Genomic DNA, 23,824 nt, shown 5'->3' with positions numbered 1-23,824 from the left:
TTTGGATTGCTACGTAAAGCTATAGCTAATGGTTCTAAGACTAATGCAAAAATAAGGGGCGAAAGGGGGCACCCCTGTTTTGTGCCCCTATGTAATTCGAATCGCGGTGACACTATACCATTACATAACACTGATGCTTGGGGACCAGTGTATAGTAATTTAACCCATTTAATAAAAATTGATCCAAAGCCAAATTGTCTTCTTCATACTTTCGGGAAGTTTACCATTTATCAATGCATTCTGAAAGACAAAGAGCAATTTGGGTGCCAGAAATTCTGAGAATTTTTTATAAAAGTCAGAAGGAAAGCCATCTTCCCCTGGGGCACGACTGGGTTTGAGATCACGTATGGCATCCTTAATTTCCTATAATGTGATATCATTTTCTAAATGTAGACAGACATGGGATTTTTCAATGGGTACTTCCCCTTGTGATGTATATAGCTCTTGATAGAAATTTGTAAAAACCTTATTAATACAAGGACCTAATTGTTTCTTCCAGTTTAGTAAATTTTTCAGATTCCATACGTTTGCGTAGCGAACAGTGTTGAATAAGCCTACCCCTCAAAAAAGCCTTAAAAGCATCCCATGTTATACCAGGATCCGAGACAGAACCCTCATTATATAACCAATAATCATCCATTGCTGTTTGTATGAAGGAACATGAAGTCTCATTTTGCAATAATGAATTGTTAAAGCGCCATCTAGTATTTTTCCTATTGTTTGCAGTCGTAATGACTACATCCACTGGAGCATGATCTGAGAGAACAATATTACCGATTGACGCTGACTGAACCTAACTCACCAGTTGTTTTGAAATTAAAATATAGTCAATCCTAGAGTATGACTGATGAGGATTTGAGAAAAATGTGAAATCTTTCTCTAGGGGATGCAGTGTACGCCATATATCTATCAGGCCACATTCATCCATCATAGTGTCTATTGCTGAGTGCAATAATGAAGTGGTCTGTTTGTTACTGGACTTATCAAGATCTACATTTTGAACTTGATTGAAATCTCCACCTAGTATTATGTTAGAATTGCCAATATTCCTAATAATATTGCAGATTTCATTAAAGAAATCTGAAGACTTCACATTAGGGGCGTAGATATTCATAATAGTACACTTCTGTCCATCTAAGTTTGAATCCAGAGCTATCCATCTGCCTTCCTGGTCATTATATGTTTTATGGACTTTAAAGTCTAAGCCTTTCCTGATCAAAGTAGCGACACCTCTACTCCTTGTATTAAATGTACTTGAGTAAACCTGATCAATCCATCCCCGTTTAAATTTCTCAGATTCCTCAGCGCTAAGGTGGGTTTCCTGCAGCATAGCTATATCAGATTTGTTTTGCTTGAGATATGTAAGAATTTTCTTACGTTTAATTACGTGGTTACAACCTGAAATATTCCATGAAATGATTTTTGTAAATACCATATCTATTAACTATAGGTAAAAGAAAAATTAAACATTATTTTCCCCATCAGTATAGTAACACTTACTAAATGCAACTGTAAAGTCTAACCCAAAACCTCCAATATGCACCCAATATGCAAGGCAAAATAACACATCAAAAATGTCAACCCAACAATAAACAACAGAAAAACTACAAAACCTAACGCCCTCCCCCCTCCAATCCTTCCCCTTAATAGAAGGCTGCATCCCTTTTAACACAATGGTCCCAGTATATTGACTTACTCCTCATATTAACTCTATTAACGATTCATTCTCCTGTGGATGTCACCCGAATTAGAGAATATACATGTATAACAATTAACTTAGAAAGTATAACTGAAATGAGTAAAAGATATTCGAACCGCTTAACGTTATTCAGTTCAAAGTACACGTACTGTTGTAACATAATCTTAAAACCTTTGGCATTAGACAGGAGCAAAATAATACATTACTTGAATCACAAAAATATTGCGTAATAGTACCTCAGGTATATTCTGTCCAAGTTACCAGCAAACTGCAGGCAGAACAAACTAACACTGACACAACCTGAAGGACTCCCAGAATCGAGGCATAGTTTGCATGAACGTTCCTTCTGAGCAAGCACTTGTTTCTCGTAAAAGTCATTTGTGTCGTCCGGAGTCTCAAAGATGAAACTCTCTTCCTTGAACGTAACTTTGAGGCGCGCGGGGTACAGAAGACGGAACCGAATGCCCTCCTTATACAGTGCTTGTTTTACCGGGTTAAACGCAGCACGCTTCTATACCCGCAGTGTAACCCCCTTGAACTTCACCTCGTGTTGTCTGGTCCATCGCAAGGCAAGCTCACGGTCACGATAGCGATGAAAGCACATCACGAATGCGCGTGCGGGGTTACCGGCCGCAGGTTTAGTACCGAGAGAGTGATGTGCTCTCTCTAGCGGTGGTGGACTTGTGAATACCTCAGGCATAGCTTCAGCCAACATCTCCGAAACGAATATAGTGGGATCCTTGCCAATTTCGCTCCCCTCCGGGACGTTCAATATACGCAGGTTAGAACGGCGGGACCTGTTTTCCAGATCATCCAAACGCTCCATTAATAAGCTGTTTTGAGCTTTAAGGGAGTTTATGGTAGATTCTGCCGCCACCAGCCGTTCAAAGTTTTCACTGACGATGACTTCTGTTGATGTTAGTCGACTCTGGAAGGAATTTACCATGTCGTGCAAGGCATCCACCGACGCTTGCAGAGGTTTGACTGAATTAAGTATCAGGGCAGCCATGTCCTCCTTTAGGATTTCTCGTTGCTTGGGTAATTCAGAAACAAGTTGGGTCATTGATAAAGAATCGTCGACCATTCCCTCTGCAATTTGGTTTCCCTCCTGAGACGACTTCGCCACCATGCTTGCTAGCTTACTAGCTACCTTTTTAGACTGCGATGCTGTGTTTTTCTGTTTAACGTTACTCATTATGGACAGGTTAATTGTAATCTCTTCTATATTTGTTTAGTCGTTCTTACACCGTCTTATAATATAAAATTCACTGCAAAAAGGTGTATATAACGTGAAATAATCGGGAGACTATCCAATGTGCTGCCTATTCCTTACATCGTCACACCGGAACTCGAATGAGCCTATTTCCAAAAAAAAAAAGTGGAGTGTTCCTTTAATCCCGAAGCATATTCGCTACTTACTACAAAATGTTCAGAAGGCCATTGTTACATTAACTCTAATTTTCTGAATTTGGGTTTTCATTAGTTGTCAGTTATAATCATCAAAATTAAAAGAAATTAACACTTGAAACATATCAGTCTGTGTGGAATGAGTTTGCATTTACTGACACTTTTACTTTCAATACTTAAGTATAAAAAAGTGTATATATATATATATATATATATATATATATATATATATATACTTTTGCTGGTTCAAACACGGCTGGAGAGTGTTCCATTTATACACAGTGTTACTATGGTGTGTCCTTTTATCTAGCACCTTTACACTATGATTATTCAGGTAGGGTAAGGATAGGTTGCAGAAGACCCCCTTGTGGTTGTTCTTGGTTGAGGTTTAGTTTGTAAGAATGAGCAAACTGCTCAGAATCGAACCCGCTTATGAGCCCAGTCTCATGTTGGTGGATGGCTGTCACTTAGTGTAAATAGACAGACATTGAGGAAACTCAGTAGCTATGAGCAATTGTATAGTGAATTCCCTCAACAAAATATTAGCCTTATTTCTTAGACCTTCCATCCCGCCATATATATGGATGGAACACCACCACTATGATCATCTCATGATCTCATGTGTTGACTGGGCAGTCTGCCACAAAATCGTGCAAGCAATAAAAGCCTATCATCATAATAAATAATAACTGAATTTGTATGTTTGGAAAAACTAACTTTTTAAACCCCCAAATTTAAAGCTTTGTTCTATGTGTCGTTATCTATGGTCATGGTTACTTTTATGTTTCATTAAATTATGCATTAATTCATTGACTCAAAAAACAGTGATGAAACACTTGGTTTATTATACAGAGCACTACACAATGATTTCTTGAGAACATGATCACCTGTCAGGTTTGTCTGGCTGTTATAACACTGCTACAGCAGCCGAACAAGATCTAATGTTACAAATGTAAGTTTAAGAGCCCAACTAAAGCAAACACTGACCACTATAATGGTTGCTAAAAAATGGTGATTTTCTCCTTTGGTGGATCAGCTTGTTAACATCAGCTGTCTTCAATAATGATCAATCATCACTTTGTTAATCACTAATTATCTCATTAACTCTGATTTTAACACTTTACACTCTTGAGAGTGCACTCAAATAAACGTCCTCGAGAGTTCATTTAACTCTGGCCTTTTTGCTGTGTATGTAGCTAGAAAACAATCATGTTTATTGAGAGGAAAGGCCATCCTCTTATTGCACCGTGCCCGAAAACATATAATAAACCATATAACCAAAAACCATAACCCAAAAAAACCCAACACTATCTGTCTTTTCTGTTTGCCATAGTCTGACTTTAATGTTTTTATTTTCAGATTGTCAGTATCAATAATCAGATTGCATCAAATTCTATGGAAGAAACACACAGTGGGCAGGTGTTTTTGATTTGCATTTTTCAGTCAATTTGTAAATGCCCAAATTTGATTGTCATGATTGTTACTGTAAGGGGTAGAGTTTAGCTGCCTGTTGCTGGCAATGGACTTGAAAATATTGATGGCTAGTAATTTATATTGAACAGATAGTTAGAACTAGTAAAAACCCCTATATCCTTCTGCACTTTCTCATTTCTGTTCACCCTTCACATCACATCATCCTCGGAGAAGGAGGAGGAGGAATCAACACCAAAATAAAAATCCTTACAATAATAAAACATTAATAACAGTGGTGTGGAGGAAAACAGCAATGATTACTACTACGCTCAATCTTCACTATTCTCTCTGGGTATCTTAGTGTGAGACAATCTTTATAAGTTAGCGTTACATGTTTTCAGATAAGATGGTGACGTAGGCTTCCACTTGACACAGAATGTCATTGTAGGAGTCGCAGGGTGTTGTCAGAGCAGTCAAGGCATCGTCCACTAACTGTACAGCTTCATCCATCCTCTGGTTTGGTTTAGACATAAGCTCAAAGATTCTTGCGCTGCTCTGAACTAGATCTCCGAGGGTAAGCAACAGAATGGGCTGGGATTCAGAATTAACCACTGGAGGCATTGCATTCATCAGATCACTGTTTGCCAGTTGAACCACGACTACAGGACCGAACATTTCCCCCAGGGTTCCCATGGTCTTCTGATTCAGATCCGCAATCTCTTTAGCCTTGTCTTCCAGTGACATTCCAGCTGTTGTTATCAGGCTATACAGATCGGGTTTTTCCTTTTGGACGTGTTTGTTCTCACTCTCAGAAAGAGCCAGGATCGCTTGCATAACATTTCTCACTCTGGCACAGTTTTTCTCGATGCTTTCACTTTCATTTGGTTTAAGTGCATCAGAAGGGCTTTGATTCAGGTGAGTGTTGAGTATCTCTAACAGTCTGTTGGTTATGCTGAAGTACTTGTGCACATAGTGGTGGAGGGTCTGGGTGGACCTTATCAGCTCTTCTTTCTTGAGCTCATCCTTCTCGCCGAAGAGCACAGACAGCAAATTGGTGACACGCTGCATTCTGATGCCTTCTGTTGGTCAAGAGAAAAGCACTTGCCTTTAACAACACATATACACATAACACACTGCTTTAAAATGCATCCTGATTAAAATTGTGGTTAACCATTGCTTTTTGAACTTTTGCAATGAAAAAGTTCTGTTATTAAAAAAAAACAAGGAATCGTTTAATGTTTTAAACAGTTTATTTAATTATTTGAGAGAGGCTACAGAACACGGGTGTAGACGTGCCATTTAACAAACACCTAAAAGATCTGAATGCATGCCTAATATCTGAACACCTAAAATGTGACATGCATGAAAGAAATACATCCATCTATACATCATCTGTGAAATAAGTGGGAAAATTATATATTTTGCTTATGACATTTTTTAAACGTTTGAATCAACATTTTCCCCATTATACATCTAGCTCTTTTTGTCTTAATATTCACAAATATCTAAAAACAACACAAAACTGTCAGAGAATAAGAAAAGACACCAATCACTTGTTAATGACAACTCTGATAGGATTGTGTAGTTATTGCTACATCGTGATTCTTATCCTGACTTCGGTTATGCTGTCCTGATATTTTTCAGATGCTGGCCTGAATTCTTCCAAAACCTTGTCATACTCTTCCAAAGCCTTCTCAAGACGATCACGCTCCATAATTCCTACAAGGTGCCCAATAATCAGACCAATCCCCATGCATAACACCCCAAACACAACACAGCCCATAACCCCTATCCCTATTAAACCAAATGTTGCTGTAATGCTTGTCATCGTGGTTAAATTTGAAATTAGCCAACCAACTAAAACAACAGCAGCAGAAATGGCTGCTAAATGATAAAGTGTACAAACAACTTTTAAAACTGGTTGAAAGTCACATTCAGACAGAGACTTGTTCTTCAGTTTCTCATACAGCGTCGGTTCCAGCTTCTGCTTCAACTGCTGGTCAATCTTCTCCACTTCTGCCTGGATCTCACGTACGCGTGCAATGAATATGTCGCAGTTCTCCTTCACGGTAGCTTTCTCGTTCAGGGTGATCTTACTGAAGGACACACCTAAGTGTTTCTTAATAACATCAATGAGTTGGTTGGTGGCTCGGAAGTTGTTTTTCATTAATTCTTGAAGCTCTTGATTTTTGCGGATAAGACGTTCCCTTCTTTCGGAATTGTCAGGGCAGAAGAGATCACTCCAAGACATTTTTCTTTATATTAGGGTCTTGAAATAAAGAGAGAAACAATTACTTAGGCAATTCACCAACACTGGCACGCTACAGTATTGTGATAAATATATCACAAATAATAAGAATATGACACCAGTACTGCAATCCCATACAGAAAATAAAAATACATTTCAAATATATACAAATTTGTTTGTTAAAATATTTTCTTTTTTGGCCATTTTTGTATGCACTGTAAAAAAATTATGGTAAGAAAAAGGTTAAATTAGGCAGCAATGGCTACCAAATAAAAACCATAAAACCAGCACAACTCGACAGAAACCCTTTCAATCCAGACAAAAAGTTCATTTTACAAATGTCAATATCTCAGCAGAGGATTATTAAACAACTCCACAAACAACACAACCAACTTCAGATGCTACTGAGCAGATTAACCAGATTTCCTTCATATAAAATGTCTTATTGAGAATTAACAGGTTTAGATATTTAATTTTGATGTTATTTACGATGGAGGTCAGTGTTTGCTTTAGTCGGACTCTTGACTCTTGAGTTTGTATAAGTTTTATCTTGGTATCACTTTCTATGAAGCCTGTATTTATAATGCATTATAAGGACATTCTTAATGCATGCATAATACCTTATAAACACCATTGTAATATGTTATAGAATTTTGTTAACAATCATAATAACAGTTATGATGCATTATAATACTTACCTTTTTGTGCTTATAACTTTGAGTACAACGCATTATAACACCAGATGAAGTCTGCATTTATAATCCTTCATACGGGTATTATTAATGTATTATAGTGCACACATAATGCCTGGTAAACACCATTATGATTTGTTGTATCATCTAATTAATAATAAAAAATAAAAAAACACTTACAATGCGTTAGAACACTCACCTATTTGTGCTTATGACTTTGATGAGTACAATGCATTATAACACCAGATGAAGCCTGCATTATAAGGGCATTCTTAATGTATAATAAGAACATACATGCAGACTTCATCTGGATGCATTCATCAATGCTTTGCTGATTGCAAAACATCATTGGCAAACATTTTGCCAAAATATACCCTGACCCATATGAATGAATTGAAAACGCTCATTACGTGCCAGTGGAAAGTGCCAGTTCTCTAATGCCCATATGTACATAATCACCAAAGATTCTCACAAACCTCTCCAAAACATGCATCGCCAAGGACCATCCGTTATAAAACACTTGCTGAGGATTTTCTGACAACTATGAGAATATACTAAACTGTGTTCAAGCAGACATATATGTTACAGCGATCAGTGCGCACATAATACCTAAACAAAATAAATGTACACATTACTTGTAAAATTAGTGAATTGAATACACTTTACACCAAGTTCTGTAAAATTGCTCGCTTACCTGTTTTTATTTTCAAGGCCTGAAGATAGTCTGAGGGGATTCTGATGTTTCCTGGAGGTTCAGGAGGTTGATTCCTTCAGCTTCAGCTCCTGTACTGAACAGAAAGCTACTGCTGCAAAGCTTTTATACCGTTACATTTTTACTATCACTTTCAAAATGACTCACAAGGACCCTAGGGGTAAAGAATAGCCAACAACATTCACAAGAACAACATCTCTTTTTCTTTTTGGGAAGGGACATGAATAATAACCAGAGGTGGAAAGAGTACTAAAAAATTGTACTTAAGTACAAATACTGAAATAATATTCAATTACAAGTAAAAGTACTTGTGTTAAAACAATAATTATGTAAAAAATCGCCCAAAAGTACTAGTTACTTTTTAGCTGGCAATATTTAATAAGTTACCAAAAAACAATTAATATCACAGATGTGAATAGTAGCTACTTTGTTAGATAAAAGTGATCAAAGTTTCAACTCTTCTGGGTCATAAATCTCTGCCATATATCAGAATTATCATTATCAAGATGATTTAGCTCAAACAGGAAATACACATGAATACTTACAATTAATTATGATTAATTGCAATTACAGTGCTGTGCAAAAGTATTCATACCCCTTCATTTTTGATGCAGCAGTATGTTCAACTGCTTTAAATTAGCTTTTCCCCACATCAGTCTACATCTCATACTCCATAATGACAAAACACAAAACAGGTTTATAACAACTTTATTAGAAATAAAAAAGATTCTGTTGCATAAGTATTCATACCATTTTCTGGGACTCTCAGGAGCATTCATATTGCTTCTAGATGTTCCTACACTTGGAGTGGAGTTAAACTGTGGCAAATTTATTTGAATGAGTCTGATTTAGAAAGACACACCTCTCAGAAAAGGTCTAACAGCTGAAAATGCATCTCAGAGCAAAAACCAGGATAACTGCCTGTAGAGCTCAGTGACAGACTTGCGTTAAGGCGATGATCTAGAGAAGAGTTCAGAAACAAATCTGCTGCGTTGAAGATTGACAGAAGCATTCTCCATAATGGAAGACGACTGGAACAACTAGGACTCTAGAAAATGTCATCCAAGCTGACAGAGCTTGAGAGCTGAAAAGGTGAGGCAAAGAATGGCAGATAATTGACAAATGCAGATGTGCAAAGCTCACATCAGACCCAAAAACACTTGAGGCTGTAAAGCTGCTTCAACTATGGATGTAGTTAAGGGGTGAATACTTATGCAACCTACTTATTTTTAATACATTTGTAACATTTGCAAATCTGGTTTGTGCTTTGTCATTATTATGGTGTATGGAGTGTAAATTGATGTGGGGAAAAACTAATTCAAAGCAGTTTAACAAAATGCTGCAACAAAACAAAATGTGACAAAAATGAAGGGGTATGAATACTTTTGCAAGTCACTGTCTTTATCTCAGCCACCAGTAGTGAGCACTCTCCTGAGTAAGCAGTTCTGAGTAACTGCGGGCCACAATTTAGAGATGGGGATTCAAAGTGAAGAGAGAGACGTGTCTGATCGTGGACATTTCCGTAATGATAAGTTCCTGGCAACCGAGCCCTTTTGGGATGTTGGTCGCTTTGTGGGGTTGTTTCCAGAATTCGCACATATGTGACCCTGGAGCACAAAACCAGTCTGAAGTGTACATTTGTCAAAATTGAGATTCTTACGTCCTCTGAAAGTTGAGTAAATAAGCTTTCCATTGATTTATTGTATATATGTTTGTCTGAAATACAACTATTTGAAAACCTCCAATCTGAGGGTAGAGAAAAATCTAAATATTAAGAAAATCGCCTTAAAGTTGTCCAAGTGAAGTTCTCAAGGCAATGCATATTACTAATCAAAAATCAAGTTTTAATATATTTATGGTAGAAAATTTACAAAATATCTTCATGGAACATGATCTTAATATCCTAATGATTTTTGGCATAAAAGAAGAATGGATAATTTTGACTCATACAATGTATTTTTGGCTATTGCTACTTAAGACTGGTTTTGTGCCCCAGGGTCACATATAGTTGGCTTGTTGGTTTTACCGATTAATGTAACAAATAACCGTGTCTGATTGGTCCAGATGCTGAAATGACCTACAAGGACCCTAGAGGTAAAGAATAGCAAACAACATTTACAAGGACATACTACATTTGAAAGTAATTCAAAGTCTTATATGTAGGTTCCCAGCGGTCCTAGGATTCAGGGCTCTCAAACAATTGGAGGGGAGGATCCAGATTTTTGTAAAAGATAGTGTGAAATTATGAACACTTCCTCTCTAGATCTTATTCTTCTAGTTGTTGCACACACACAGGGGCAGACTGGCCATAGGGAGCAATGGGAGAATTCCCGGTGGCCTGGGAGCCAATTTGGCCTGCTGCCCTACGGTTCTTTGTTGTTGTCCTCGTCTGCCAAATGCACTGAAGTAATTATTTCCAAATTCGCTATTCAATAATAAAACTTAAATAAAGTCATGAATTGATTTGTCTTGTTTGAATCGAATTGCGATTTGCCTTGTGCATGCTCAGTGCTTCCACCAAAAGGATGCAAGACTCGAGAATGGAGTGAAAGTGCCCAGGTGGTGCAGAGAGGCAAAACTGTCCTGTTCAGGACTTTGAGTGCAGGTCAGTTTTGTCTGTAAACAGACTATTGTAGTTTTGACTTTGTTAGTTAATTCTGGGCCCGTATTCTTAAAATACTTCTAAGAATCGTTTTAAGGTGCGTTCACACCAGACGCGACTTGCGCGAATAAATCACGCTATTCCTGTGTAGTTGGACGCATCTATCAAACAAATGCCACTGTACTGTTTCAATTTTAAAAACATATGTGTGTAGTTCTCAATTACAGCAGGTGTTCATCACTAATACACAATCATCCTTTAATTAGTGACTTATCTCATTAACTTGAACTCTTTGAGTACTTGGGATTTGACTCGAGACTTGATTATGATTTAAAAGGAATGACTTCCCTGTTAAAAAAAACAGCATATGCTGGTTAGGTATGTTTGTGCTGGGATGCTGGCTTTAGCTGGTTTATACTGGTCCTTTGCTGGTTTTAGCTGGCCCTTTGCTGGTTTATGCTGGTCCTTTGCTGGTTTTTATGCTGGCCCTTTGCTGGTTTATGTTGGTCCTTTGCTGGTTTATGCTGGTCCTTTGCTGGTTTTAGCTGGCCCTTTGCTGGTTTATGCTGGCCCTTTGCTGGTTTATGCTGGTCATTTGCTGGTTTTAGCTGGCCCTTTGCTGGTTTATGCTGGCCCTTTGCTGGTTTATGCTGGTCCTTTGCTGGTTTATGCTGGCCCTTTGCTGGTTTATGCTGGTCCTTTGCTGGTTTTAGCTGGCCCTTTGCTGGTTTATGCTGGCCCTTTGCTGGTTTATGCTGGTCATTTGCTGGTTTTAGCTGGCCCTTTGCTGGTTTATGCTGGCCCTTTGCTGGTTTATGCTGGTCCTTTGCTGGTTTATGCTGGCCCTTTGCTGGTTTATGCTGGTCCTTTGCTGGTTTATGCTGGCCCTTTGCTGGTTTATGCTGGCCCTTTGCTGGTTTATGCTGGTTCATGTTTATGCTGGTTATGCTGGTTCATGTTGGTCCTTTGCTGGTTTATGTTGGTCCTTTGCTGGTTTATGCTGGTCCTTTGCTGGTTTATGTTGGTCCTTTGCTGGTTTATGCTGGTCCTTTGCTGGTTTATGCTGGTCCTTTGCTGGTTTATGCTGGCCCTTTGCTGGTTTATGCTGGCCCTTTGCTGGTTTATGCTGGTCCTTTGCTGGTTTTAGCTGGCCCTTTGCTGGTTTATGCTGGTCATTTGCTGGTTTATGCTGGTCTTTTGCTGGTTTATGCTGGCCCTTTGCTGATTTATGCTGACCCTTTGCTGGTTTATGCTGGTCCTTTGCTGGTTTTAGCTGGCCCTTTGCTGGTTTATGCTGGTCCTTTGCTGGTTTTAGCTGGCCCTTTGCTGGTTTATGCTGGTCCTTTGCTGGTTTATGTTGGTCCTTTGCTGGTTTATGTTGGTCCTTTGCTGGTTTATGCTGGTCCTTTGCTGGTTTATGCTGGTCCTTTGCTGGTTTATGCTGGCCCTTTGCTGGTTTATGTTGGTCCTTTGCTGGTTTATGATGGCCCTTTGCTGGTTTATGCTGGCCCTTTGCTGGTTTATGCTGGTCCTTTGCTGGTTTATGCTGGCCCTTTGCTGGTTTATGCTGGTCCTTTGCTGGTTTTAGCTGGCCCTTTGCTGGTTTATGCTGGTCCTTTGCTGGTTTATGCTGGCCCTTTGCTGGTTTATGCTGGCCCTTTGCTGGTTTATGCTGGTCCTTTGCTGGTTTATGCTGGTCCTTTGCTGGTTCATGTTGGTCCTTTGCTGGTTTATGTTGGTCCTTTGCTGGTTTATGCTGGTCCTTTGCTGGTTTATGTTGGTCCTTTGCTGGTTTATGCTGGTCCTTTGCTGGTTTATGCTGGTCCTTTGCTGGTTTATGCTGGCCCTTTGCTGGTTTATGCTGGCCCTTTGCTGGTTTATGCTGGTCCTTTGCTGGTTTTAGCTGGCCCTTTGCTGGTTTATGCTGGTCATTTGCTGGTTTATGCTGGTCTTTTGCTGGTTTATGCTGGCCCTTTGCTGATTTATGCTGACCCTTTGCTGGTTTATGCTGGTCCTTTGCTGGTTTTAGCTGGCCCTTTGCTGGTTTATGCTGGTCCTTTGCTGGTTTTAGCTGGCCCTTTGCTGGTTTATGCTGGTCCTTTGCTGGTTTATGTTGGTCCTTTGCTGGTTTATGTTGGTCCTTTGCTGGTTTATGCTGGTCCTTTGCTGGTTTATGCTGGTCCTTTGCTGGTTTATGCTGGCCCTTTGCTGGTTTATGTTGGTCCTTTGCTAGTTTATGATGGTCCTTTGCTGGTTTATGCTGGTCATTTGCTGGTTTATGTTGGTCCTTTGCTGGTTTATGCTGGTCCTTTGCTGGTTTATGATGGTCCTTTGCTGGTTTATGTTGGTCCTTTGCTGGTTTATGCTGGTCCTTTGCTGGTTTATGATGGTCCTTTGCTGGTTTATGTTGGTCCTTTGCTGGTTTATGCTGGTCCTTTGCTGGTTTATGCTGGTCCTTTGCTGGTTTATGCTGGTATTTTGCTGGTTTATGCTGGCCCTTTGCTGGTTTATGCTGGTCCTTTGCTGGTTTATGCTGGCCCTTTGCTGGTTTATGCTGGTCCTTTGCTGGTTTTAGCTGGCCCTTTGCTGGTTTATGCTGGTCATTTGCTGGTTTATGCTGGTCTTTTGCTGGTTTATGCTGGCCCTTTGCTGGTTTATGCTGACCCTTTGCTGGTTTATGCTGGTCCTTTGCTGGTTTTAGCTGGCCCTTTGCTGGTTTATGCTGGTCCTTTGCTGGTTTATGCTGGTCCTTTGCTGGTTTTAGCTGGCCCTTTGCTGGTTTATGCTGGTCCTTTGCTGGTTTATGTTGGTCCTTTGCTGGTTTATGTTGGTCCTTTGCTGGTTTATGCTGGTCCTTTGCTGGTTTATGCTGGTCCTTTGCAGGTTTATGCTGGCCCTTTGCTGGTTTATGCTGGTATTTTGCTGGTTTATAATGGTCCTTTGCTGGTTTATGCTGGTCATTTGCTGGTTTATGCTGGCCCTTTGCTGGTTTATGTTGGTCCTTTGCTGGTTTATGCTGGCCCTTTGCTGGTTTATGCTGGCCCTTTGCTGGTTTATGCTGGTCCTTTGCTGGTTTTAGCTGGCCCTTTGCTGGTTTATGCTGGCCCTTTGGTGGTTTATGTTGGTTCTTTGCTGGTTTATGATGGTCCTTTGCTGGTTTATGATGGTCCTTTGCTGGTTTTAGCTGGCCTTTTGCTTGTTTATGCTGGTCCCTTTGCTGGTTTATGCTGGTCCCTTTGCTGGTTTATGCTGGTCCTTTGCTGGTTTATGTTGGTCCTTTGCTGGTTTATGCTGGTCCTTTGCTGGTTTATGTTGGTCCTTTGCTGGTTTATGCTGGTCCTTTGCTGGTTTATGCTGGTCCTTTACTGGTTTATGTTGGTCCTTTGCTGGTTTTAGCTGGCCCTTTGCTGGTTTATGTTGGTCCTTTGAAACCAGCAAACCAGCTAAAACCAGCATCCCAGCACCAAAACCTACCTAACCAGTACATGCTGTTTTTTTCAACAGGTTTAGTTCCATCACTGGCTGAAAAACTGTGCTAACTAGCAAATCCAGTCGATTGGAACAAAAATATATAAAAACTAGGGAGGTCTTTTACTTTCTGAACCTGGAATTTACACCACTGTAAATGTATGAGCCATGTTTGTCTCTTTGCTGTTTCCTCAAACATTTCCCATGTGGACTGTCTATTTATGTCTCGTTTCTTTGTTAGTTTGTGTTGTGAGCATTTGAAGTGCATTGAGCTCTCTCCACCCTGCACTTCCTGCTAGAAGTGAAAGAGATTTTACATCTGTTCAGATGAAACAGGAAGACCCCTTAAACATTTGGACGTTTAACAACCATTGAAAAGACATCCTGTCCCGTCCCGTCATGGTTGAAAAATAGTTCCGAAATGAAAGTTGAACCTACGCCTTCAATGTTATCTGGATGTGAATTGCATGTCTTTCCTGTGTGGCTACTATTTAAGCAAGAAAATGGAAATAATAAAGTATAATGTAGTTAATTCTGAGTATGTAGCAATTTTCTCAAAGATTTACATTAATATTAAGCAGCTATTTTTCAAACAAGAGCATAACCAATGTAAAGGATAAAAGTGAACACACATGTTTAATTATCTTTTATTTATTTTTATTCTCTCTTGTTCATCTGCTCTTCCAGAAGCATTCTTATTGTGGCAGTACTCAATTTTTCCTGTAACAGTTTACATTTTTGTTAAACAGATATAAATCGAACAAGTAGAAAACCAAAATATTGGATTAATGTAAACACTAGTGTCAGCATTGTGGTCTGTTTTGTAGTGTTTTTCCCCCCTGTGTTCCCATCGATTTGGTTTGTTCCTTTGTCTCCCCCTTTGGTTCAGTGTTTATTTGGTTTAGCCTTGCCCTCGTTATTGTGGATTGTGTACACCTGTCTTGTTTAGTGACCACTCCCCTTTGGGTATGTTTAAATAGTCCATTGTTCCAATTTCCCCTTGTCTCTCTATGTCCCTGGATTTCTGTTCTTAGTTTATTTAATAAGTCCTTGTTATATTGTGTACTCCTGCCCTCATGTCTCACTCCTGCAAGTGTGTGACAACACTTAAATGTCTCTTTAAATGTCTTATTTCTTTTAACCACCACCAGCTCTTCCTGGAGCATGTTTGTAGCAGTTGGACTTCACCTCTTCTGGTTAATGCTGGTGTTTTGCTGGTTAATGCTGGTCCTTTGCTGGTTTATGCTGGTTTTAGCTGGTTTATGCTGGTCCTTTGCTGGTTAATGCTGGTATTTTGCTGGTTTATGCAGGTCCTTTGCTGGTTTATGCTGGTCCTTTGCTGGTTTATGGTGGTATTTTGCTGGTTAATGCTGGTCCTTTGCTGGTTTATGCTGGTTTTAGCTGGTTTATGCTGGCCCTTTGCTGGTTAATGCTAGTATTTTGCTGGTTTATGCTGGTCTTTTGCTGGTATTTTGCTGGTTTGTGCTGGTCCTCTGCTGGTTTATGGTGGTATTTTGCTTGTTAATGCTGGTATTTCGCTGGTCTTTTGCTGGTTAATGCTGGTATTTTGCTGTTTTATGCTGGTCCTTTGCTGGTTTATGGTGGTATTTTGCTGGTTAATGCTGGTATTTTGCTGGTTTATGCTGGTATTTTGCTGGTATTTTGCTGGTCTTTTGCTGGTTAATGCTGGCATTTTGCTGGTTTATGCTGGTCCTTTGCTGGTTTACGGTGGTATTTTGCTTGTTAATGCTGGTCCTTAGCTGGTTTATGCTGGTCCTTTGCTGGTTAATGCTGGTCCTTTGCTGGTTTATGCTGGTCCTTTGCTGGTTTATGCTGGTATTTTGCTGTTTTATGCTGGTCCTTTGCTGGTTTATGGTGGTATTTAGCTGGTTAATGCTGGTATTTTGCTGGTATTTTGCTGGTTAATGCTGGTATTATGCTGGTTTATGCTGGTCCTTGATCATAAACCAGCAAAAGATTGGCATAAACCAGCAAAGGACCGGCAAAAACCAGCAAAAGATCGGCATAAACCAGCAAAAGACCGGCATAAACCAGCAAAAACCAGCAAAAGACCGGCATAAACCAGCAAAGGACTGGCAAAAACCAACAAAAGACCGGCAAAAACCAGCAAAGGAGCGGCATGAACCAGCAAAGGACCGGCATGAACCAGCAAAGGACCGGCATGAACCAGCAAAAGATCGGCATAAACCAGCAAAGGACCAGCAAAAACCAGCAAAGGACCGGCATAAACCAGCAAAGGACCAGCATAAACCAGCTAAAACCAACATCCCAGCACCAATATATATTCTAACATTCTAACAGCTGTTTTATCTGTATTGCATTTATAATCAATTTGTAAATCATTAAGCTAGCATAAAGGTAATAAAACAATATAGTTTAAGCAAAGTCATATAAAATCTGCTGCATGTTGCCTGTCATTGGCTAAATTGTTAATTACGTGTGAATTACTGAATACATAAAAACAGTATAAAAGCATCACCTTTGCAACATTCTTGTAAATATATGCACATACAGCTGACACATATCTAACACTCTAGCTATAGCCTTAAGAATGAGAGCAACAATGGCACCAAATGCCGCAGGTTTCAGTGCAACAGAACCGGTTTCCTCTGAATTCACCATTCTTCAGAATGAAACTAAAGAGCTGACTTGTCCTTTATTCACAGACCTACTGCAGGAACTTGGAGCAACAAAAGAGAGATTACAAGCCACAGAGACGTGACTCAACGCTCTGGAAATCAGTCAGCAGGAGCTGATGTCTAAACTTAGTAACAGTGAAGCTCAGATTGAGGAAATCAAAATGGAAAAGCAAGGTGAGACTGATGTCTATGAAGACCTAAGACACTGGCACACAATTGGTGGAGGATTTACTTAGAAATTGTGAAATCTACAAGTGATTTCTCTGTGAAATTTGTTTCCAAGAAATGGTATCAAATGAAATAAAAACAGTCTAGGGTGATATTTATATTTATGATATGTTCCCTTCAGACAGACCAAAGGTGGCATTTTCTGCTGCATTAGGAGTAAATGGTTTCTTTGGACCAGTTAATGTAGATTCAACACTGGCTTACAAGGATGTCTGCATTAACGTTGGTATTGTTCATCCACACTGCTGAAGACAATATGAACACACTTGTATAATCAATAATCAATGAGATCTGTATCTCAATCTTTAACAGGGATTTTCACAGCACCACTGCGAGGAGTTTACTATTTCAGTTTCTTCTACCATTGTGGAACTGCAAATGAAACAGTGCTGACCTTGTATAGAAATGAAATGAGAGAAGCAGCAGCAGGACAACACAAGAGTAACGGTGTTCCAGCGAATGGAGGAAATAGCTTAACGCTGCTGTTGGAGAAAGGAGATCAAGTCTATATCAAACTAGGAAAGGACTCATGGATCTGGGATAAAGAGAATGTCACATTGTTCAGTGGTTTTAATAAATTAGCACAGCCATTCAATCGTCAAACTCTTTCCGTTAATTTTTTTTTCTCTTTAAAGATATATTATTAATTCCCATCAGTTGTAGTTCTTTGAACATCTGATGTCTTTCCCTTTCATATGCCACACATGTTAAAAAGAAAAAACGTTTTTGGTAATCCACATTTATCACAGAAGCCTGTTTCATGTTTCCCTATTATATGCAGATTTTTATTTAATACTACATGTCCTATTCTTAAACTAGATAAAATGACATCCTTTCTTCTGTTTCCATAACTTGCTTTCTCTTTACCGACAAATTCATAGCTTTCACCCATTTCCCCTTCCGGCGTTTGTGTATTCTACACCATTCACAAGTCATAATCCAATTGGAGATATCTTTACTTCGTCATTTTTAAAGATATCCACAAATACACTTGTAGATATCTGTAAATAATGTACTACTAGTCGAATTTCAGTTGTATACATCTTGAATTGGAATTCTTCCCAGTCGAAACCTATTTAAAGATATCTGCAATTTAATTCTGGATATCTCAATCAGATTTTTGACTAGGAGGATCTTTCTTTGGAGATGTCCGCATTCAGCTTTGTGACAAGGAAGAATTTGAATGTAGATATCTAGAATTAACATTGACTAGTCAAAATTATTTTATAGATATCTTAATTGTGTACTCAAAGCACCGCCTTAAACATATGGTCTTCGAGGAGCGCGCCAAAATCTCAGAACGGCCTGACCTGCTTTTCAGGTAATAAAATCATTTCTGTAAAAGTAAACTATGTAGGTTTACACTGTAATTGTAGCTGCATTATTTGCAAATCACGGGCTTGTTTCGTGTTCATGGCAATGATTTCCTTGTTATACTTCGTTCGTAATAATAAATGGATTTGTGAGTGTGCAGACACGAAGAAACAGTGAACAAAAGTAATTTTTGCCATTCCTGGTGGTGTTTTTGCAACAGATATGTCAGTGACTACCTACAAATGTTAATGCAACAAAGACCCGTTGTAAAGTGAAAGCCTGAAGTGCCTATGCAAACACTCATAGGAGCGTTTAAGAAGCAGACAGCTATCAGAGGCACAATTTTCAATCTTGGTGGGCATTAAAGTGCTTTAAATACTGGAAAAAAAATCCTTTTAAAAACAGGACTTATTGTTAACCAAACTTGGTAGTGAGCTGTATTATATTAAACATGATCTCTTATATACAGTATAGGATTAGCTGATGAGCTGTTGTTTATTTTATGTTGCTTATGTGTACTTTAAATTTTGTAGGTAGACCAGTACACGAAACAACAGACGATCAAAAATGCAAATAAATTGGGCTCTTTAAATTGTCTGAATTAAACATTTTTGTCTGCCAATGCTACCCAACTATGAATTTAAACGTCATAAGAGAGACAAGTAGGGCACCATGTGTCAAGATGTTTGATTGATTGCATGTCATAAAAATTCCACCCCCCTCCCCAACTGGACACCTGTTTTTGGACACCCCCTACCCCTCCCAAAACTGGACATCTGTTTATCCGGACCACCAACTCAATGGAATTTATGGTTGTTTTCCTATTGTTTTTGGGGGATGTGTATTTGAAATGGGGCCATGGAAAACTGTTCAAAACTATGTGCTTTTCAACTTTAATTGTGAAATAGTGTATATGTTTGGGAAACAGGGCTTAAGGGGTAGTTTTTATTAAAGTTGTGTTTTTCTTCACATGTACAATAGAAACACAGAGAGGTTTGTATTTTCCAGAAAACTGTGAAAACAAAATCTATGTTGTAGTCTGTAGCATTACACCTTTTTTTAAAAATGTTTAAAAGTTTAAATAGTTTTTTTTTAGTGATAAAAGACTTAAAGTAAAATAAAACCAATCTTGTAGCATTACAATTTTAAAAGGTAGAGTTTTGTTACTGATACAAGTGTTAAAGTAAAACAAAACCTATGTTGTAGTCTAAAGCATTACAACTTTTAAAAACGTTTAAAAAGTTTTTTACTGATACAAGATCAAGGAAAAGTCCTGTGCATCTCACACTGATCTAAAAAAACTACAAAATATCAGATGCAAACATTAAGCAACAGCATAAGATACTTGACAAAAATCTATGTTGTAGTCTACCATTACAATGTAAAAATGGTAGAGTTTTTACTGATACAAGAGTTAAACTAAAATAAACAAAATCTATGTTGTAGTCTAAAGCAATACAATTTTAAAAATGTTTAAAAGTTTAAATAGTTTTTTTTACTGATACAAGAGTTAAACTAAAATAAACAAAATCTATTTTGTAGTCTAAAGCAATACAATTTTAAAAATGTTTAAAAGTTTAAATAGTTTTTTTTACTGATACAAGAGTTAAAGTAAAATAAACAAAACCTATGCTGTAGTCTTAGCATTACAATGTAAAAAATGTAGAGTTTATACTGATACAAGATAAAGTAAAGGAGAGAGACCAGTGCATCTCACACTGATCTAAAAAACTAAAAAATATCAGATGCAATCGTTAAGCAACAGCATAAGATACTTGACAAAAAAATCTATGTTGTAGTCTACCATTACAATGTAAAAAACTAGGTAGAGTTTGTTACAAAGTTAATAAAATTTAAGAATCAAACACCTTACACTGTTTAGCGACAATACACCCTTTCTCCTCGCTGTCTGACTTAGAATGAACTTACGGGCGCTGCGGACAAACCCCACCCACAACAACTCCCCTAACACACGCAGTAAAGCAGAGACCAAAGGTTTAAATGTATGGTAAAATAATTAAACAAATTAATACTTTTAAAAATCGAAGAAGACTTCTTATTTGAATAAATCGATGACATTTCATAATTGATTAAATCATTCCTCTGTTTAACATTAAACATTCCTCAGTTTTTTGTTTGTTTGTTTGTTTCATTTTAAAGCGCATGTCAGATTCCTTTCAAACAAACGCCGCCTAAGCCACAGGAAAATATTTATTTATTTATTTTATTTAGTTAATCACAGATACTCCTTTAATCTATCTTTTCATTTTTGACAACTCACAGGACCACCAATTCAAAGGAGTTTATGGTCATTCTCTTATTGTTTTTAGGGAATGTGTATTTGAAACGGGTCCATAGAAAACTTTAATTGTGAAATAGTGTTTTGTAAAACTGGTCTCAAGGGCAGTTTTTAGCGGATGTCAGTTTCCTTTTAAACAAACGCCACAGGAAAATATTTATTTATTTCATTTAGTTAATACAAGTTACTATCTTTTTATTTTTGACAATCTTAGAACTTATACGGTCTGTTAGGCTACACCAGCTGAGCCGTTTGTATGCATGTACATTAAAATATCCGAATGAAAGCAAATGCTTTGTTCCACGCTGCACAATAAAGGCAAGAGAGGATTCCGCAATTTTATTCCCGTACGTAAGACTTGCGGAGTGGTAGTTAAAACACATACACGCGTGTGTATTTAATAGTCTAAACTTAACAACATCATATAAATGTAAATATCTTGAATCACACAGCCCAATAAACCAGAGAGGTTGGTGAGCGCAGTCTACGATCGCTGATGCATTCTTATCAGATCAGCCTACGTTGTAAAAACTCTTCTGGGGTTGCGACTCATCACCTAGGGGGGTGTAGATGGGTCTACTGGCGCTGTGAACTTTGTTAAAAGTTTATGCCAACGTTAATTAAGAGGTCAAAGGATGTGCAGTGGACTTTTTTTTTTTTTTTTTTTTTTTTTTTACAATACGCACCTGCGAGTGTGTTTTCTTGTGAACTCTGCCAGAAGTTTAGGTAAAAGTTCAGTAGGTCAAAAGATGTGTAATTAGCCTTTAACAACACAGCTGGATTTGCGTGGGGCATCTGGTGGATTGTAACATTTAGGAAGAACACATCTTTCCTAATAAAAAAACAGGTTTACAATGTGGATGTGGTGAATGTGTCTTTAAACTGATGTTCAGAATGAATAACAACAAGCTAAAATTAGCTGGAGGGCCACGAAGTTTGTTTTTAACAAACCAATCTATGCTAGTGGAAAATCTTGTTTTATTTTTACTTGTTTTTAGTTCCAGTTGTTTTTTCTTTATATTCAGTCTTAGCTCTTTCAAGTCTCAACACAAGCACAAACACTCACACAAACACAATGCACACATGCAAACTAAAACACGAACATACATGCAACTAAAACAAAAAACGCAAACACATGATACAAACTTAAACACAAAACACAAACATACATGCAACTAAAACAAAAAACGCAAACACATGATGCAAACTTAAACACAAAACACGAACATACATACAACTAAAACAAAAAACGCAAACACATGATACAAACTTAAACACAAAACACAAACATACATGCAACTAAAACAAAAAACGCAAACACATGATACAAACTTAAACACAAAACACAAACATACATGCAACTAAAACAAAAAACGCAAACACATGATGCAAACTTAAACACAAAACACAAACATACATGCAACTAAAACAAAAAAACGCAAACACATGATGCAAACTTAAACACAACACACAAACATACATGTAAACTAAAACACAAAAAGTAAACATACATGCAGCTAAACACAAACACAAAGCAATCATGCGACTAAAACACAAACAATCCGTGTTAAAATGATGGCTTACACAAACCTTTTACAAATAAAAACGTTTAGCACCACATGATTATGGGAAGCAGTATGATTAAACAATGATGTAACTTTTGTTTTGAGATTTTTCTTTATGAATTAGACCTGAATTAGACTGAGATTTAGTTGTCATAAGTTTGTTTTGCAACAAAAGTATGTCTTAAACAAGGTGCTAAAAATGTCTCACAGAATTATACAGACTTTTCTTTCTTTCTTTAAAAATGGTATTATTATTATTTATTTTTACACTATGGTGTTTTATTTTTTGTAAATGCAAATAACTGTCTTTATAGTTTTATTTAATAAAGATTTGGACAAATGATTTATAGAAGAAATAATCAAATATTCGATAAGTCCATCTTGTAACACCCCAGGCTGATGTGTCTTATGGTTTGTGATGACATTAATATCTTACTGATACAGATGTGTTAAGTTTCTATAGTTATAAGGCTTATAGTTTGCAGTAAAATCACAACTTTTACCTGAAACATTTTTCTTTCAAACTCTCTCACGCATGTACACACCTTTCACAGACACCCACAAACAACCAACAACATCCTTAAGTTTGTTTTATCATTTCCGAGGCCCGAGACCCTGATGGAAATATTTTACACCCAGTGTTAGGAAGTTTACTTTGGAAAATGTAGTAGGTTATAGATTACAAGTTACCCTATTTTAAATCTAATAAGTATTTATAACTATTTCAATTACTCTTAAAAAAGTAATGTAACTGATTACATTTGATTGCTTTTTGTTACTTTTCTAAGTATGTAATGTCTTCAACTGTTAATGTTTTGAAACCAGGCAGGGTTAACAGGTCTCAAGGATTTTCACTTGAATCGCGATTATAATAATTTAGTTTTATATAGCACATCCACCACTAAATCAGACTTACTTTGAGATTGTTCTGAGCTTTAAATACACATTTAAACCATAACAAGATAGTTTAATAGCTATGATACTGTTTTGAAATCAAATCTGTACATAGCTATGACAGGAAACATTGGCATCTAACAACAGGCTGGAAAAACAGTTAAACTTATAAAATAAATATACATCAACCCAAATAGGAAATAAAACAGTGACGAATAAGTGCATGTTCTAAACTCGGAAACATCGGTGTCTCATATTTTAAACCAGTCAATGCAATTTATGCAAGATATCAATCTTTGTAATCGTTAACATTTTCATGAGTAACTGTAATTTAACTACACATTTTTCCCAGTATTTTGTAATCAAGTTACGTAATTTAGTTAGATGTAACCAGTTGCTCCCCAACACTGGTGAAAGAGTTCATTAACCTCTTTAACGTTAAAAATGCGATCAATATCACTTAACACTAGTTTGACAAACAAGGGTATGCTCATAAAACCAACCTGACCGAATCTGAAGCATCCTAACAACAAGTACAACCATTGCAGAAAGCACAGCAGTAAGATAAAGCTTTGAATGAGGTATTGACCAACTTATAAAATGTTAAACCTATTATTGCAAGT

The 23,824-nt window shown here is 37.7% G+C and overlaps 1 long non-coding RNA gene and 1 pseudogene across 1 annotated transcript in view; one reads left to right on the top strand and one right to left on the bottom strand.

The window, feature by feature from the left end:
* Window positions 1-23,824, bottom strand: part of LOC141339345 (uncharacterized) — a 299,598-nt gene that overhangs the window by 53,249 nt on the left and 222,525 nt on the right. The gene's annotated exons all lie outside the window — the stretch shown is intronic.
* On the top strand, window positions 16,826-17,800 carry LOC141342650 (complement C1q tumor necrosis factor-related protein 3-like; annotated as a pseudogene).

This window comes from Garra rufa, chromosome 1, assembly GCF_049309525.1.
Source record: "Garra rufa chromosome 1, GarRuf1.0, whole genome shotgun sequence".
Taxonomy (NCBI): Eukaryota; Metazoa; Chordata; class Actinopteri; order Cypriniformes; family Cyprinidae; genus Garra; species Garra rufa.
Note: the sequence above shows the minus strand (reverse complement) of the source record. Positions and strands in the feature narration are given on the sequence as shown.